Here is a 19,851-nt window from a genome sequence, read left to right on the forward strand (position 1 = left end):
TGTAAATAACTTATGGCATATATAGATGCTCCCCACATATCAGCAAAGTGCGAAATAACGTACAAAAATATCAGCTTAAATATTATACAGTTATTTAAACAAGCTTATTACAAATAATATTTTAATGATTTTAACGAGATTGTCAATAAAAAATTCATAGTTTTTTTTTTAATGACAAAATGTTTATTTACTGTCATATTACTATTTTTTTAATACCTTAATTAACTAAAATTTATATATGCTCTTAATTTTTAAATCCACATACATATTCATATTGTAAATATCAAATCATATTACTTTTTGTCAGATATGATTAAATTAATATTGTATTTGTTTACTGGCATAATTTAACGTATAGATTAGTCAGTTTAATCAAGGGTTTTCGACGTTTGAGTTATATGCCCCAATATCATCAGATTCGCCCTTGAAATAAATACTCGTATTCAATGTTGCATGTTAAAAAATAGTCATAATCATCAGTAGAGTATCAAGTAGCAATTCAAAGTCATTTTGACACAAACGCTATATTTATATATTATTGAGTTAAACTGATTAATATAAAATTGACTTATAATAGCAAACTTAAAAATGGTGTTTGGCGTTTCTTGTAAAAAAAATAGAACCAATGAAGGAACTAGGAGCTATGAAATCACCAGCGTTAAGGTGTTATCGAATATTCGCGAATTAGAGAGGCGCCCACCTCGATTGCAGATTCGCGATCTAGCGCTAATAGGAAAAATAATGGCGCCGTCGTCCGCGAGATGAGGTCGGCGCGCAAAGCATCCGCCCCAACACCCCACCCCGCCCCGCCCCTCGCCTCGCCGGTTTTAAGTGGTAGTTTAAACACGTAAAATTTGTAGTTAAATTTTAACGAATGACACGTTCCGTGAGCCGGTCGGGCCATTGTTACGTGGGCGAACGTGTTCTAACGCCGCCTACTATCGGCTAATGTGTGACTTATCACTTCGAGCCACGGGCGACTGACTCTCTGCAATGTGCTTGCTTTCAGTAATGCGTTGCGTAAAAATAAATATATAAATAAATATCGAAGAGAGAAAAAAAATCGTTGTTTGCGCAAGGCGTTTTGCTGTTTTCTCACGTTTCCGCGACCCCCTTTTTGTGGGCGCCTGAAAGACGCTCTCGAATGGGTGAGAGGAACAATCATCGAAAACATCTTGTCATACTAATCTATTTCAAATATTTTTAACCAGTTCTTCGTTGTTGAACTAGCAACTAGGTCAATGTATCATTATTTAAATCTAACCTAATACAATTTAATGTATTATAATACAATATACGAAATCCTTAAAGCCCGTTGTTTTATTTATATATTTATATTTAACAAACTTCTGCTGTACAAAACAAAACAAACAAGCGTACTAAGACATTTATAAATAGAAACATAAAGGGTTAACAACGTAAGAAAATACGCCAGAACTCAAGAGCATGTAAAAAGAAATAAATAAGTTAATGTAACTCAACTCGAATTTCTTATAAATACGACTAAACCGTTTAAATATTACGTTGCTCATATTTTAAATACTGTATAAAATTAAATACTGTAATCTTTTATTATTTCTATAGATCATAAACAATGTATAATTAGTAAATAATTTTAATAAAATTTTGATACATAACAAATGAAATGTTTCATCCACCTAAAAAAAACAGTTTAATTGTCTTAATACGCGTTAAAAGCACAATAAACAAAATAGTCTTTACAACCCAATAGGTGCATTTTGTATGTGACGATCAGAGATCCGAAAGATAACTAAAATATCTTTAAATAATATACTTCTGGATAATTGACGTTATTCTGAAATAAAAATATACGAATAATATTTTGGTATTTATAATATTAATTCTATTGGTCTCTCAATAACTATTATGCAATAAAAAAGATCAGTTCGCGCATGTTTTAAATATTTATCTACTATTGTAACACGTACATACTTATATTTAATAAATATTACACATTTCACTCTGACCGTTTAGCGTTTTCTCATGATTCTCCATCTTCGTCAACGTCTAGAATGCCATTTAATAAAATATTATTATAAGCGCGCAAATTGTATAAAGCTTACTTCTATACAAGCACTTGAACTGTTCCACTTCGATACTGAGAATGATGGTGCCTTTCACGCAGAAATCGACGTTCAATTCTCAGAGATGTAAGTAGATGTGATTTTTTTCTATCGCTTGTATTAATCGTTGTGTAATTATTCAAGATGAGACGGCAATGTTGACTATGAGCCACCAAATCCACAATTGCGTCATGGTTCTTGGAATTTGCTGCGCTTTTACGACGAATTCTCATACCAGAAATATATAAGCACACTATACAGGTGGGCAATAAAAAAACGATACCTGTTTTTTATAAAAAATAATACCGTATTTCCTAGACACCTAGACGAATAACTTTAGACGTTCCATTAAATAACTATAAAATAAAGCTTAAATAGTTTTATAAATTATATATATATATATAGGAAATTTACTGGAAAAATATTTAAAAATAAAATAATAATTTTCAGTTAAAAAATAAATTAAATATAAACACATATTCAATCTAGGCATTCATAGTAGGCGTTTAAATTGTATAGTGATTATCCTCCAATTGCCTATACTCGATTCGCAAATAACAGTCAGTGGAGTGCTATATTTTTTGTCGATATAGCAATAATTAGGCTACATCCCTAAATTACCACACAAATCAAGAAACGTGTATAAATACAATCGATACCTATTACTTTTATTTAATATTCTTAAACATTTCATAAAAAATGTTAATATGGTCAAGTTATTAGTTATCAGAATTTATTTATAAAAATTTTTTTACTGTACATATAAAGCTGAGCTTAATTTTACATTTGGATAAAATATTTAATATAGGCAGAAGTACTTGATATTTATTGTAAATCATAAGAAAGGTAAAAACTGTAGTTTAAATTAATTATTATTAATAGATTTTACTTCACAGTGTTACTTTCAGTGATAATGGAGTTATAAAATTTTCTTGAGATGAAATTTTTATAACATATGCATCTGAATACTGGGAATAAAGTAGTATCATCAATACCTTACATTGCATGAATTCTCAGTCTATTTTTAGAGATTTTCTAATAACGAAAATCTTCCGATTTAACATCACAGTCGTAAGCCGATTTAAAGACAATCAACAACTATTAAGTAAGTAGTGAGACACCAGAACTAAAGTCTCTAAATCAATGACATTTATTTTATTAATTTTTAACTAATATTTCATTTTATAAACAATATCACTATGCAGAAAATATGTCTAGGAAAACCAAATCTTTTATGTTCTTACGTTGTGAAAAAAAAAATTTATTTAAACATTTTTTGTAATAATTCATAGATATTTATTGATCTAAAAATTATATAAAAATATGATTTATGTGCTTGAATTGTTCCTTTTTTTTTTTTTTTTAATTAACAATTGTTGATATATGTGCATTTACCACAAAAATCCTGCTGAATAAAATTGTGCTCCTAAATATTTTTTAAACTGACATAACCATATTATTTTTTCAAAATTACAACAAGGATCTGAGAAATCACGTTTATTGCATTTAAACTTGTTTTTTAAAGCAGGACCAAAAAATTAAATAAACTATAAACAATACATTGATTGTTCAAAATAAACAGTATTCTCAGGTACACAACTTTTAAAAAAATCAGTAGTTGTTAGTATCAGAAAAATAACGGATTTATTTTGAAAAAGCAAACTAATGATAAGTTTTAGAAAGAGATAGGTTGCCTATGTTTCAAAAATATTCACATCAACAATTTAAAAAAATCAGTAAATTGCTTTTGGAAATCATTTTTTTGGGAATGAAAAAAATATTTATATTATTTCAACATTTTTATTAATAATTCCGATGTATTTATTGATTATTAAAAAATATAAAAATATGATTTATGAGCTTGAATAGCTCTTTTTTATATACATTTTTAAATTTACCAATTCATGAGTTTTTGGTTCATAAATATACTCTCATAGTGTTTCGTTTATTGCATCTCAATTATCTAAATTATATATATTTATATATTATATTTTACACATTCTACTGTTATTCATATATGTTAATTTTAGTTTATTTTTCCAGTCGAAGAAGAACACAAGCAAAAAACCGTTAATACATAACGCTTTAGGTGATGGTCCACACACACAAGTCGTACCAAAAAAAACAAACTATATTTGTGGTTTCCTTTTGACTTTGACCGCTTAGATGTTTGTTCAACTTATTTGAAACATCAAAGTTTACTTGTACACACGTCTTTCGTTCTCGACTAAGATTTTACTATAACAGCATATGCAATGAGAAAGTTCACAATTATTGTTGGACCGATCAGAAGTAGCGTTTTAGGCAAATTGAGAGGTGAATTAATTTAATATATGCACTCGTTCAACCCTCGCGGATACCTTCTCACGATCCCAGAATTCCTTTCAATGCGAGAAATACCCACGAATTTTTAATATCACCTCCGAGTGGGTCCAATCAATCGTGACCGATTTGCATACGCTAACTCGAATGCTCCCTAAACATTAACCGTGCATTTGAGAACATGGGGTAACAGAAAAGAAATCCTATCTTAAAATCTGCATACTTGACAATTACCTACAGTAGTTGCATTTTTAAGTTATTATGATTTATCAATATGTGATCATATTTAATATTCAGATCATTGGGGCCGAAACGATGCTTTGTCATTTTTTTGTAAAGGCAATGTATAATTGTTATAATAAATAATAACTTTAACCTATTATCGTATCCGTTGAAAAATCGAGATTTAATTAAATCCTAATCTATACTACTCTAAAACTATAATTGGTTTTCGAGCTTTCATTACTATGTAGATAATGATAAATAAACATTTACAAAAAAAGTAAGTAATATCGAACTAAGTAAGCAAGGCGTCTGATATTTATATTAACTTTCTTTTCCATTCCCCTCGTATATAAACCTTATTTGTAAAAAAATAAATACAACATAGGGTCCACACGGGTATTGCACGCTAGCATTGTAGCCAGAGCGGTTATTGTTATTGTGTATAACTTGGCAACGAACGACAATTGTTCAAATTGGATCTAGAATTTATTTGCATGCCATTGAACGTTCAAAATGCAGAACTTGTAAAGCAATTTCTCGAGTGGCAATTCTGACACTCGAAAACACCTCCAGCAGCCCAGCTCGTATGCAAAATCATATTCACATGCACATATTCGCACGCTGGGTGCCATAGCAACGTTTGGTTTGTAATTGGGTTAAAAGTCTTTGCCCTATATTGCCACTTTGCGATATTAAACTTGCTCTGGGAACAACTCGAAGGGGTGTTATTACTTCTGGACGTGTTGTAATATAGCCATTTATGAAACAAATTTATTTCCGTCTATCCGCATTTATTTATTTATTTAATAATTTATTTAGCTTAATAGCTAATCTTTACATCAAACAACTTTAAGTATATAAACATATATAAAAAATATATAAAAAATACACAACAGAAAATAAAAATATAAACTAATAAGACTTAATATTATAATTTATTTCTATATGTACGAAGGTGTTTTTTATTTCCATTTAGGAAACCCATTATATTTTTGCTTTTTCGGATTATTCTTGGAACACTATTATACAAATCAAAACCTCCGTACATAACTCCCCTAGCCGTACTCGTTTTCTTATACTTATCTATCTTTAAATTTTCTCTATTTCTAGTATTATATTTATGTACATCTCTATTTCTTATTAAATACTTATTAAAATATTCTGGTAACATATTATTTTCTAACTTATATATAAATACTAAAACATTCATACTCAATATTTCTTGAACATTCAACCATTCTAATCTATCAATCATACTTTTACAACTAGTTAATCTATTGTTATTTAAGATTACTCTCATTGCCCTATTTTGTAATTTTTGCTACATTTGTTTGTCTAATTTATTTAACATATTTAATATTGTTGCACAATAATTAAAATGGGGCAATATTATACTATTGTAATTTTTTTTTGCATTTATACTTAATATATTGCTTATTCTAGATAATAAACCTATTTTTCTACTAATTTTTTTTAATATGTAATTACAATGTTCTTTAAAATTTAATTTTGTATCAACAATTACTCCTAAATATTTTATACTATCCACTATTTCTATACTAGAGTTATTTATTACTATTTTGATATTATTATCTAGCACATTTTTATAATTAATAAACATACATTTAGTTTTATTCTCATTTAATTTAAGTACATTATTCTTTAACCATATTTGTAATATACTTAATTCATTATTTAAATTATTTACAATTTCTTTAATATTATCACTTATGCAATACATTAATGTGTCATCCGCAAATAGATAAATTTTACACTTTTTCACGTTATTAACTATATCATTTATATACAATACAAATAACAATGGTCCCAATTTAGACCCTTATGGTTCTCCATATGACACTAATTTCTCTTCAGAATATACATAATTTATTTTAAATTTCTGTTTTCTTTTATGTAAGCAATTATTAAACCATCTTAAAACTATATCACTTATACCTATATTCTCCAATTTCTTTAACATTATTTTTCTGTCTATTGTTTCGAAGGCTCTCTTGAAATCCAAGGAAACTGCTCCAATGATTTTGTTTGTATCCTTAGCCAACAACCAATCATTTATCACTACTTGTAATGCAGTTTCAGTGGAATGTTTTTCTCTGAATCCCGATTGTTGTTCACATATTATGTTTTGAGAAGTAATAAATTCCTTTAATTGTTTGATTACTACTTCTTCTATTATTTTTTCTATACACGGTAGCATGTTGATTGGTCTCATTTCTTCAACTTTTTTACTATTTTTTATTTTAGGTATAGGTACAATAGTAGCAATCTTTAAATTTTCAGGCATTTCTCCTAAGGAGAGTGCTTTATTTATTAAATAATTTAATTTAGTTCCTATTATTTCCCATGTTTCTTTAATTATATTTATATCTAGTTCATCAGTACTAGTTCCTTTTTTAAATTTACATATTATGTTATGAATTTCATCTAATGATACTGATTTAAATTTACTAAATTATACAATTATTGCTTTATTATTTTTTACATAATATTTTGTTACTTATTATTTATGTGAAGTTATATTTTCACAAGTAAAAGCAATTAAACAATTGATTTAAAAGTGCATTACTCAGTATCAGTAAAACTGTACTTATTTACAAAAGGTTTATCTGGTACATGATCAGAGATTTACATTGATGTCACATCGTTCGACAAAATACTACAATAATGTAAATAAATTTAACCAAACCCAAATACAACCTTAACAAATTACCTTAATTAGAGTTCAAAGACTATGGTTATTTTTATAACTTTGATTAGGGTAAATGGGTTTGGTGAATTCAAAGTTAACACAGAAAATGGGCGCTTCGCAATCAGTTAAAATATATTGTCGCTAATAGAAATATGTTTCTCCGGAGAAAATGAATCGGATATAATCTCACTAAAACGTCAGTGAAAATATAATTTTACTTTAAAATACGCAACTCGTATTGATCTTTGACATTGAGTACAAATAGTGAACAACGATATAAAATTAGCTTGAGCTTCACCGAGACTCATAAATTTATAACATTTGTTTCTTCTGTGTCACTTCAAAGCACATATTAAAAAAATAGTACAAAACTATTGGTTCAATAAAATATCCATGTGCCAAATCACATCATACAAATCTGCATAATCCAACCTTAAAAAATCAGAATTTCAACACACCGTGAGAAATACGTAGCACCTTTATATGTAATAAAAATCCATCCAAATGAAAAAGGCAAACTCTAAACTAAATTATGCACAAAGGGGGAGAATCGGTGTATAATTTTGTTTGTGAATCGCACCATTTCAATAATCAATCGGCGAATTGGCATAAGAAAACACACATTCGTATGGGGGAGCATTCTCACGGAATATTATGGTAATAAGTGTATGTATGTGTGTGTATGTATACTTCGCCAGTTTTGCATATGAACCACCACCGATCGAATCTGAGATGCTATCTGCTTAGCCTGCCTGCCTACTTGAGCCTACATGCAAACATGCCTACTTTACCACTACATCTGGTGCATTCGAATGCGATCCTTTGTCATCGCAGATATGTGTGTGTATGTGTGTAGAATGCACTCATGAAAATGCATTCAGTCCGAGTCATTATGGCGGCGTGGATGAGTTGGGTGATGATCTAATCGCGAATACAATCTCAACTCAACTTTTTCGCGGGTCGTAAATTTTACTTTTTATTATTTATTAATGTGCAATAAACGCGTGAAATTTACACTAATGAATGCTGAGAGAATATAGAAAGAATAATCGTTTAAATAAGTACAATTATTCAACGCTCTTCATTATTTAATATTATCACAAGTTCAAGAGCAAACATCTAATTGAACGATACGTAAATAGCAGAGGTGGCCTAGACGCCAACCGCGGTCAAATGATCGACTGTTGTGTTCTGAATAGACATAATTCGTTGCGTTGTAATCAAATAGTCATCATACAGATTATTCGTTGATTCGAATGTGCATAAAAACAACGGTATTTGAATGGACCACCAGAGACAATACACTAGCGATATGGTTCTAAAATTTCCCCTTCGGGGACAAACATCGCTTTAAATTGTGACGATTCAAATAAAGAAGGAATTTTTTTTATTCACCGTTGTGATTTTGCAGCGCTAGAACAGTCGATGAGGACTGATTTAAATTGGCTACCTTGGAGCAACGCGGTTCTTTGGCAACACTGTGACGCGGAGATTGACTTGCTTTCGATTGGTTGTTGCTTTTATTTTGCGTTTATAATATCTTAGCATGTATTTATTTAAACTGTAAATAAATTTTCTGCAGCGGTTAATCTCTCTCATAGCTAACCCAACAACCACTCTTTCGCAAAAAGTATTGTAAAATAAAAAGTGATTTCTATACCGCCCTAATCATGCTTATTGTTAAACACCGCTGTTAAAAAATCACATACCATTTCACCTAATACATGAAAATTCAGCACCATTATAGTCCCTAGACTGTTAGACCAATACCATAAAAATCAGACTTTCAGTTTTGATTATTACTTTGAATCTTCAAGAGTTAATGCAGAGCTACGTACAAACGATTCATAATAAATATTAATTTTTTGCACAAATTTGTATGAACGGAAAATCAACTTTTATTTAACCTCTATTAAAAATGCAGTTAACATGTTTAACATTTTCTGGTATTATATATTTGACTTAATATAGAGGATTTATTATTGTATTTTTATTTTTTCTGGTAATATACATTTTCTAGCCACTTTATTAAATTTTATAATATAAGTCAAATATGCAAAAACATTGATAAACATCAAGGTTTATTTAAATAAAATCAAAAACTTTTCGCTGCACAGTTGAACGCACCTCTTTACTTATTAAAAACTATCAATTTACAAAAAAAATATAAATATTTCATAACGATCCACTATTTTCGCGAAACTTTTAATGTATCTATTTCTATTTTTACAAAATGTGGATTTTTTTTAAGCTAACAAAATTATTAAAAAATTCTTGATAAATAGTTTAAATCTTAATTATATTCACACAACATATTTATAAACTATAGTTACATTATTACAATCTTCGAAAACGCTTGAACGGATTGACCGCAAAGTTTCACTATCACGCAAAAACGCGTGAACAGACATTTTCTAATGAAATAAACAAGCGGTTAAACAAAAAAATAAGAGGTGTGATTTCGTAGCCAAAAATACGCCAGAAATTTGTAATAATTTGTATTATATATGTATTGCAACAAACTACTGTTTTTCTCCGAGCGCTGATGGAGAAGCTGGCGGAGGGATGATGTCCAGTGGATGGTCCTCTGAGGTCTCGTAGTCGACGTGTGTCCATAGTTTGTCTATGTTCCTCTCGCACGTTCCTTTTGCTGCCTGCCGATGTCTCTCGATGTCTGTTCCTCTCTGCTATTCATTTCTTAGAGACTTAAGTATTATTGGTTCGGAAAGCTCTCTGATGAATCATAATCATACAGCGACCATTCAGCCAATTGTTGTTTATTTGATCAACAAAATATGTACACGCCTCTAAAATGCTTAATGGATATCTTTCGAAGGTCAAATTTTGCAACAGAGTAAATGTTACTAAACAATTCTTATTGTCGATCGATGGTGTACTGTTCCCGCAACCCTTACGCAACAAATAAATAAGGAAGCTGATAAGAGATTGCTGAGTTTTATCGATCTTCACAATATATAAAATAGCAACGGCGATTTCATCAAATACAAAAATAGTAATAAATACATGTTTTTGAATCAGCATTCGATACGGTATATTTTTATAACCGTGTTTAAAAATAAAAATTATATTAAATAGTTAAAATGCCCTGCTCTAATCATCAAATGAGTGAGACAAGGTCGCTTCAATGTTTAGTCATTCTGAGTCACCAGCGCCTAGCCTCTCCCATTCTTTCTCTGCCTAGTAACAAGCAACTTAGTGCTATAAAGAAAAATATAATATTACATAATAATTAACCTTCAAACGTCATTTACTGATTTTTTTACAAAAATACAATAATTGATTTTCCATAACTAAATTATTATTTAATTACAGTTATACCATATCATTTGCAGATTTAATAAAATAAGCGAAAAAAAATGTAAACTGGATAATAAAATAACCCTTTATAGCATATGCAAATTATTTTCATGTGTAACTTTTTGTTCACTCATTATTGTCATCCGTTGAGATTTGCCGCAAAAAAATTAGCACTACATCTGCCATTTTTTCATATATTTTTTAATTCATTTCAATGCAGCTATAAGCTATACTGCTGCAGCTTCATTTTTTATTAATTAACGCTAGAGCGTTATAAAAAAACTATAGTTCGCGGGGGTCCATATGCAAATGTGAACTTTTTTTAAGTTTTTGTATGCTGAGAAAAAAATAGGAACTGAGTCGAGCAAGGGTCAAATTTATATTATACAATCGCACTGCATTGGTTAAATTATTATAAAAAATGGCATTGAATGTTGCGCTCAATCATTGGATTGGGTTCCAATTATTGAGCATATAATTTTTATATAATAATGTTTATTTATATGCATTTATTTTTATCGGCAGGATAAATTGTTTATAATTTTATTATTATCGCTTATAATAGTGGTTTCAATAGAGGCATGATTACATTGTTAAGTAATCATTTATGTTTTATCGCCTTTCAATAAATTATTTTAAACATGTTTGACGTCATTACAAATAAATAGTATTATCACTATTGACTCATATTATTTTTTCCAAGACAAAATTACTTTTTTGATAAAAAAAAATGCATATGTATGCTAACAAATATATTCGATACATTAAATAATAAAACATAACTATAAATTATATTTAGATTTCGATAAATTAAATCCAAGTTTATGTAATATGTATTTATAATACATAATGTATTTTTTATGCAAATATTATTTTGTAATACTACTGAGAGTAACTTATTTATGTTTTATGTTTCAATTAAATTTTAACAAGCTCATTGTTTTGAGAACTAAATAAATTAGTTACTGTAAAACATAAATAACACTATATAATTATAGTTTTAATTATCATGGTTTAATAAAAACTATTTCGTTTATTATTGTTTTACTTTATTATTTTTTGGAAATTTAAAAATATACTACAACAAACAATACAAAGATCGAATAACTGTTGAAATTAGGATTCACCAAATTTTTTTTATTTTTATCTAAAAGCGAGATCAAACCGAATATTGTGTTTCAGTTTAGACTAAAACCGAAACCGATACTTTTATGAATTTAAAATAATGAATATGATAGTTATGTATAGATAAGCTAAAAATATAATTTTTTGATGTGAACCAAATAATTTTAGTCTTAAATAAAAACATGAACATACTTATTTATTCAAGTTTGCCTTGAAAGGTTTCCCCAATGCGCCATGATGGAATCTAAATATATACAGCAATATTAAAAAAATATTGTTGCGCACCATCCAACATAAATTGCTTCAATTCATTATCATTTTTTGTTTTACAAGAACAAGGGACACGATCGCAACTCTCTAGGGCACTCTGCTGCATCGACGTCGCAGCTATTTTTTCTCATTCTGGTGTCATGTCCGATTCCAGACGTTAGCAACTACCTTCTTGATTAGTTATCCCTGCCGGCCCTTGGCTGCACGAAACATTTCTTCAGTGGTTATTCCCGTCTATAGGGATATATTACTCAATACTTTCTCATCATTATCAAATTTTGGACCTCGAATCATGTGTCCAAGGTACTCAATCATTCTACGTTTAATGGTTAAACTAAAAAAAAATACTTTATTTAACCCAGAAAAAGATTTTAAATTCCTGGATGCTAAGAAAATGTGAAAAGACTAAGACGAAATATCAATGAATTAAAGCTTAATGAAGATTATGTTAGTCTTAAAAATTTAAAATACTAATTATAAAAATGTGTAATTAACCAACCATGAAATTAAATACAAGTTTTTCATGTAAAAAAATAGTGATTATTTGAATAAATTCTCAAAAACATATTAATCAAACTATTTACCAGAAATTTTTGCGCATTGTCTTAAGAAATGACAACCCTTAATAAGTTTACTAATTCATAACATTCAGCTATCATTATTAAGTCAGATTCAAGGAGCTTATAATACATCCCTGCGGTACTCCAGTTGAGTGATTTCTACAGTTCACATATTTAGCAGCGTGTTGCATCTAGGATCATTTTGATAAGAAAAGATTCTGAGTTCTTCTTTACGTAACGCCTTATAACATAAATTTAAGAATAATAAAAGTTGGTGATTCTGTTACAGATTAAAGCTTTAAAAATATATAATAACATATTTCATACTTATATGTTTTATTTATGTTATATAATTTGTATATATTATTTCTATAATACTGTGAATAAAGAACGATATCATATGCTTTCCGAGTCAATTAAGATATAAGTGGTTTTAATAATTTAATATGCCTTTACTTAACCTTTTGTGAATTTAAAAATAAAAATTCACTAGAACAAAAAGTGTAAATAATCGCACGTCTCATCAGTCCAATTAATTCTTGATTTTTTGTTTTCAGAATTTTGCTCGCCAATCGTCGTCATCATATTATTATGTCAACGCCGTTTGATTGCAGCCAGCGGATTGTTTCAACCCTTCCTGAGCTTCAACCCTGAAACGACGCGATGCTGAGACAATGCATCTGGGGGTTGGAGAGGCCCGCGCAGACAGCAGACGGCGTTCGACGGCCATTGTTTTAGAACTCTCCATTGTTTAGTTAAAAAACAATTATTACTTTACATTATTGAAGTCCCCCGGGCAACCCTAGCTAACCCTTTGTGCGCCCTGCCCTTGGTTTTATTGTTTTATATGCATTTTGCATACGTCATGTGGGCACCCTGTGAGTTTTTTGTGCCTCACGTGTGTGCATCGCTTTTCAAAGGCTTTTCACTACATGCACATGTATTTGTGTGTTTTTTTTTACTTTTTATTTCGTCATTTTATTCTTTCATATGCATATACATTTTTTTCGTCTCTCGATTCTCGACAGCGATGAGCACATGTTCGGCGTTGACATCGAACAATTTTAACGTTAAAAAAATAATGTTATATTTATTTTGTAGACACTTTATAGAATAATAAGTATCTGAATAAGTATCTTTAAAATAAACATTGTAACAGATAATATTTTATTTGCATGATATATGCAATTATAGAAAACAAATATTACTACAATATATATTCGTTTAGGTTAAACCAGCTAAAATAATATGTTTAATGTCTGTTTGGTTAGTATTTCTCTGATTTATTTTCGAGTACAATACTGATCAATAATATTTAGGGTAGATTATTATGTAATAAAGAGTATATTTTGGGCGAAAATAGAGCAGTGGTTGAATGAAATATGACAGAAAAATATTTTCTAATGATTGTATTTCATTAATAATTATTATACTATTTAATAATTGAATTAAAACTGTGCTCATAAATAAAAAAACGATCTTTTCCCACAGAATTTATTAAAAAATCCGGTTTTTGAGCAAAGAAAAACTACTATGCCAATTTATTTTCCAATAAAACTTATGTACCTCGATATTCATCAATGCATTATAAATAAATGTAAAATATTGTAGTAAAGTAACGGTGAGTTGGTTATCACTATAATTTTATTAGGGTATAAAATTTTCAATGTAAGACTCAGCGACTATTGTCAACTTCCAGTTCAAATTCGCAGTAACTCTTTTCAGCCCCTAGATTTATTGATAACTTGAGTGGCACGTTATTATTGGTTGCGACTGTGGATACGTCCTGATAAATCCTGCTTGACTATGTATAATAGTTGGGAATACGTTATATTAATGTCCTTAGAACAAAAATGATTACACTATATATTAAGGACGGAATAGCGTAGTACGTATCGACTCAAACTAATAACTCTGAGGTTGCGGGTTCGAGATCCGGCAGCGGCACTCAAATTTTTATTTTAAAAAATGCGCTATTATTAAAAAAAATTGGTCCCAGCTGCAGTGACATCTATTGATTATAAATTATATAACAAAGTCTAGTGGTATTCATTATATCTGATTGACCTATTCAGTTGGTACAGAATTACTCCATTGTAACGCATTGGGCCTGTCAGGTACAATGAAAGATTTATTAAAATAAATAACTGTAACTTCAGAGATACTAATCTGAGACGTTACGGACTACACTATTCCAACCATATATGTACATTATGTATTTAAAAAAAATCTCTCAGTTTTTTGACATAATATAAGCCCAAACTCCACCGTAAAAAGATAACGTTACACTCACGACACTCACGACTTGTCATACTACTTCTGACTCATCACTACTTATTTTTCATTTTAATGCACCAACAGTCATATAAAATCAGAATGAGATTCCAGTAGCATCCAAATCACCCACGGCCATGGAAAAAATATACGGAAGAAAAAACGCCTTTTCACTTCGATCGTCAGATTTGGTTAAGCAAGGCCATCATTTTGAGTCACCAAAAGTTAATTAAATTTTCGAAATCTGTACAGATGGGATATTAAATATTAAGTTTTATAATTTAAACCTAAATAAATCGCGTATTAAAATGATATATACAAAAACGAAAAACACATATTTTCTCAGATTTTAAAGAAATTAAATGCCTTTAATCTTTTATTTTTTTATACTTTCAAAACTATATCAACATAATACCTTACATGTTAAAGTTATTCACAATTAAATCTTTATACACTACTAAATAAAAACCTACAAATGTAGTGTAAAAGTGACATCAAGTACAAGAGGAAAAAATATTTTTTATTGGCAATGTGGAAAAAAATTCAATCAGCATGGTTTTAAAAATATTTAGGACATTCCAATGACTATAAAGGATATATTTTTATGTTTTAATTTTTGCATATAGTTCATTGACTTTTATAATATGTTTTATTGAGTATCTGTAAATACCTAATTCTCATATTCTAAAATTAAATATTTAAATAAAACTATAATTAAAATAGTTAAATTAACTTATTATAATGACATGCCAGTATTAATAGTATACCTGTGTATTGGTTACCGGTTTTTAATTTGAATTTATAATGAAATTCCATCAAATAAATAGAAATGTCATCAGTACACGAATGTTTATTGAACACCGGTTTTGTCGCTTAACATAAAGTATAATCTATTATTGTTATAATTATTTTTTTTCCAAGAAATTTTGCGTATAATAACATAAGTAATCTTTGTTAAAATTAATCTTATAAGCGGGTATTACGCGATCGTTTTCGCCTTTCGCTATCTATATACGATAACATTCGCTTGAGGTTAACGAATACCAGATCTTTATCAGTTTCCTGTCTCCGTTTGGTTAAATCAAAATACCATGGCTTTGGTTGCTAATGACCTCATCGAAGACTTGACCACTAAAGCTATGTATGATATAAAATAATATATAGTATTTGTACAATAGTTCTAAATATATACATATTTATATCAGTTATTTCAATAAAAGTTATCGATCGCTAATCGCCTAACATAGAAGCAACTGTGTCTAAATTCTTGTTTATCCTCGTTGGTATTCTATTTAGAATTATTCCGTTTTTTTTAGCAAAACGTGTATGAATGAGGTAAATAAAAACAGTTTACTTTTCTTATGCAGGTAGAGTGGTCGTAAATGCAGCTCACGTTTGCCACTACTGTTACGCGTTCGTTAATCTTTTTCTTCGTGTATAAAATCAAACACGAAAATACTCTTTAGACAAGCATCTAGCAACCGGTGAAATTGTGATACCGATCGACTTAACGGTAGACATTTGTAAGGAAATGGCCGTTCCCCACACATTACCGAAAGCAAATAAATGTTACACACGAACCGGGCGCGATTTAAATAATTTCGTCTCAATAGGCAAAAGTACAGTCAAACTATATTATAATATGAGGGGTGCAAAAGTAATTTTTTTTTCCTTGTCCCATTACAAAGAGACTTTGAAGTGAATCTAATTTATAATAACTCATCTCGATACATAAAAATCATCTGCGAAAATCGAAAGAATTGCCATATAAATTCTTGATTATATACCAGGTAAGCAATTTGGTTACTAGAGAAGAATCTGAGATTTTAAATATAATAGTTTTATGTTTATATAATATATATCGCAAAAAAAATATATCAATGAAATCTGAGAGTAGTTTTGTTTCCGTATCATTTCAGGTTCAAAAGGGTTGCATATTATATCTAAATCTATTCAACAAAAATTGTTATATATGTGGGTTAAATATAAAAGTCATTGCTCGCTAGTGTTGCGTAGCAACAAACGTTACATGGTTATTTTAGACAAGAATATAAGACAATGCCGTCTTCTTGATTTCAATATCTTAATTAACACAATGTTATAAATAGGGGAGAATCTGTTGTTCTGGGAGCATTAAGTATATAACCTATGTTAAACATAATATCGATTTTTGCCAAAGTCAAAGCTCTTTAAAGTTCATCATAAATCTAATGAGTTTTATTAGTATTATTGCCGGCTGTGATTTCAGTGGAGCAGCTGGGTTCATCATAATGTATTCTCGTGATGATTTGCTGACATGTAACCCGTGTTTACGTAGTTTCCTGGATCGATTCTGCTGCTGTCTCTCTTTCTCTGTGACACATCTTTTATAATTTTGCTTTGAAACAACTCTGTCTAATCGCAGATACAGATGTTGGCGAACCAATTGCATCACTTCTTGAATACAATCCAGATGGTCACTCCAGCGATCGTAACCATAGAGTTGAAGAACACTAGTATTGTGCACAGGTAGAACCCTTTTCAAACAAAGAATATTTTTTTAAAGGATGTGCTATTAAGTATTCCGTGCAATATTTAAAATTATTGCCGTCACGAGATCTTTCTTCTATTGTTGTAATTATACTGTGTGAGGCGCCACTTTCGGAACGGATTTATCTTTATTTTTGTTTGTTCAAATGGTCTTTAAAGTGACCTATAAATTATAAGAAATTGTGGAAGTGATTAAAACCTACATAATGCTGAAATAGTTTATTTTTTCTATAATGAAAATTAACTATAAGAGGTACGAACCTATGCCACACAGAAGTCCTCAAACGCTTCAAGATTTACCTAGCATTGTCAATGCTACAGAGGTCCATTTCCAACGAGAAAGAATGGCAAACATTCATCACTGAAATCGCTAGCCGATTCGCTGCTTCATCGCGGTGTTGCCAGTACAACTCCAGTGTGCCAACTTTATGGGTCCCCACATAAATATTAATTATTTTTTAAACCATTGAGTAGTGAGATAATTTGTTAGTATTCATCTAGGAGTGAGTTAATTTTACGTATATTTCCATAATTATTTATATTGTTATATATTTATTATTATTTAATATTGTATTTATAGTAAATAATAATAAAAAATCAGTGATTCTATTAGTTTTATTGCTTTGATTTCTTTTACTACTTTTTTGTGTAAGTATTTCTTAATAATTTATTTTAACACTTTCTATTGTTATATATTGTTATATATTATAACTCTTTGTTTTCGTAAGATCAACGACCCCTCATACGAGTTTTGATCTAGCAAGTCTATTTTTAAACTAAGACGACGGACACCCCTTTTCTTACATCTAATTAGCATAATTATATAAATAAGGGAATGTCCTTTGTTCGTCAGAATTCCTACAAATTACTTCAAACCATACGGTCAATCGTCTGACCCCCTAAATACCGAGTTTCATCAAGTACCCGCTATTGTTAAATTTTGTTAATTTATTTTACATATTTATTAAATATTATTCGGCTTTTGTCGATTTTTTTTAAATTAATACAGAGGATTTAAATATTTTTTATAAAATTAATATAAAATATTTTTTATTATGTTAATCATTCATTCACAAAAATTTTAATTAAAAAATATATAATATAGTTATAATGTTTTTTAGTTATTCAGCTATATATGTAAACCTATAACAATTATATAATATGTAAATATATAATTTGGGGTACCTCAAAACAGTGAATGATCGACCGCCGTACATGTACGGCGATACTCCTCAAAGGGCTAAGTTTAAAAAAAACAGAGTGTGAAGAAAAAAACACATTAAAATATAAATGTCTTCGTTAACTATATTGTCAAAAATTGGTAAAAACAATAAATAGCAAAAATATTGTATTGAAGTGGAATATTTATTACAGGAGCGTAAAGCATAATTCTACTCAATTGCAGAATTTTGTTACATACTATAAATACATACATTATCTAAGATAAACGAGAGAACAATACAAACATATTACTTCGTACAAAAGTATGATTATTTACATATTAAATAAAATAAAATATCTACTTGTTAAAATTATACATTATATTACATTTTTAGTAAAATGAGTAATTTTTTATCTAACCACATATATGTATAGCTGCTTTTGTGTGCAACTGATACATCGGATATACATAAATTATATACGATTTACATGAATTTACTTTAAGTACTATCTATATATTTTTGTTTGTAACGTTTAAGCGGTATCTTTTATTGCCGTCGTAAAAATTTCAATTAATGATATATTTTGGTTGCTTATAGTTTTATGTCGTTGCTTATTCTGAATTTAAATACTCATAGAGAGATAGAAAAAAGATAATAAAACTCGCATCACCAGTTCGCCGTTAATGCAACCCCAGCAGGTTTTGATTTTAAAAACGTTGATTCTGATCTTTTTGATGTGAAATGATTTATTGCTGAAATAAAATGGAAAAACTTGGTTTGTCGTCGAGTGATTTTCAGATCTAACTCGCGTTTTATAACCTGTCAAATGTAATCGGCTACTTGATTTTATTTTTAAATTATTAAAAATAACATACTAGCATAACCAAAATTATCTTTTAGAGTGAAAGATATATTATGTTTAAATGCATATAAAATGTTTTAAGAATGTTGTTTTAGGGTTCTATATTTTTGTTGTACACACGAACTTTTCTCATAATTTATGAATTATCTGATTAATTAATGAACCGGAAAATTTACGCGTTTCAGAAGCAACAATATCCTAGATGACCAACCGCGCCTACATGCGAGATGAACACTGAAAGCTACTTAATGGGACCATAAATCGCCATAAAATTGTCTCCACGACCATAAAATTGTATTGGACCCCGCATGGAACCCATCTCCATATGTACACACAAACACATATGCAAAACAGCACTCATTGTTAACACTGGTTGGTCTCTTCGTAATGCGATGACGGATACCACGTT

General features: G+C 29.3%; 2 long non-coding RNA genes across 2 annotated transcripts in view; one reads left to right on the forward strand and one right to left on the reverse strand.

Annotated features, from left to right (window-relative positions):
- The window catches only part of LOC148237546 (uncharacterized), a 105,554-nt gene extending 91,586 nt beyond the window's left edge, over window positions 1–13,968 (forward strand). Inside the window, exon 4 of the long non-coding RNA XR_015812660.1 lies at window positions 13,172–13,968. This is a non-coding gene — a long non-coding RNA (uncharacterized LOC148237546). The remainder of the gene's footprint in view (window positions 1–13,171) is intronic.
- Window positions 1–18,753, reverse strand: part of LOC148237548 (uncharacterized) — a 53,601-nt gene extending 34,848 nt beyond the window's left edge. Inside the window, exon 1 of the long non-coding RNA XR_015812661.1 lies at window positions 18,722–18,753. This is a non-coding gene — a long non-coding RNA (uncharacterized LOC148237548). The remainder of the gene's footprint in view (window positions 1–18,721) is intronic.
- Between the last annotated feature and the right edge of the window lie 1,098 nt (window positions 18,754–19,851).

Source organism: Plectrocnemia conspersa, unplaced genomic scaffold (assembly GCF_051122295.1).
Source record: "Plectrocnemia conspersa isolate PC_06_02 unplaced genomic scaffold, ASM5112229v1 ptg000002l, whole genome shotgun sequence".
NCBI classification, from domain to species: domain Eukaryota; kingdom Metazoa; phylum Arthropoda; class Insecta; order Trichoptera; family Polycentropodidae; genus Plectrocnemia; species Plectrocnemia conspersa.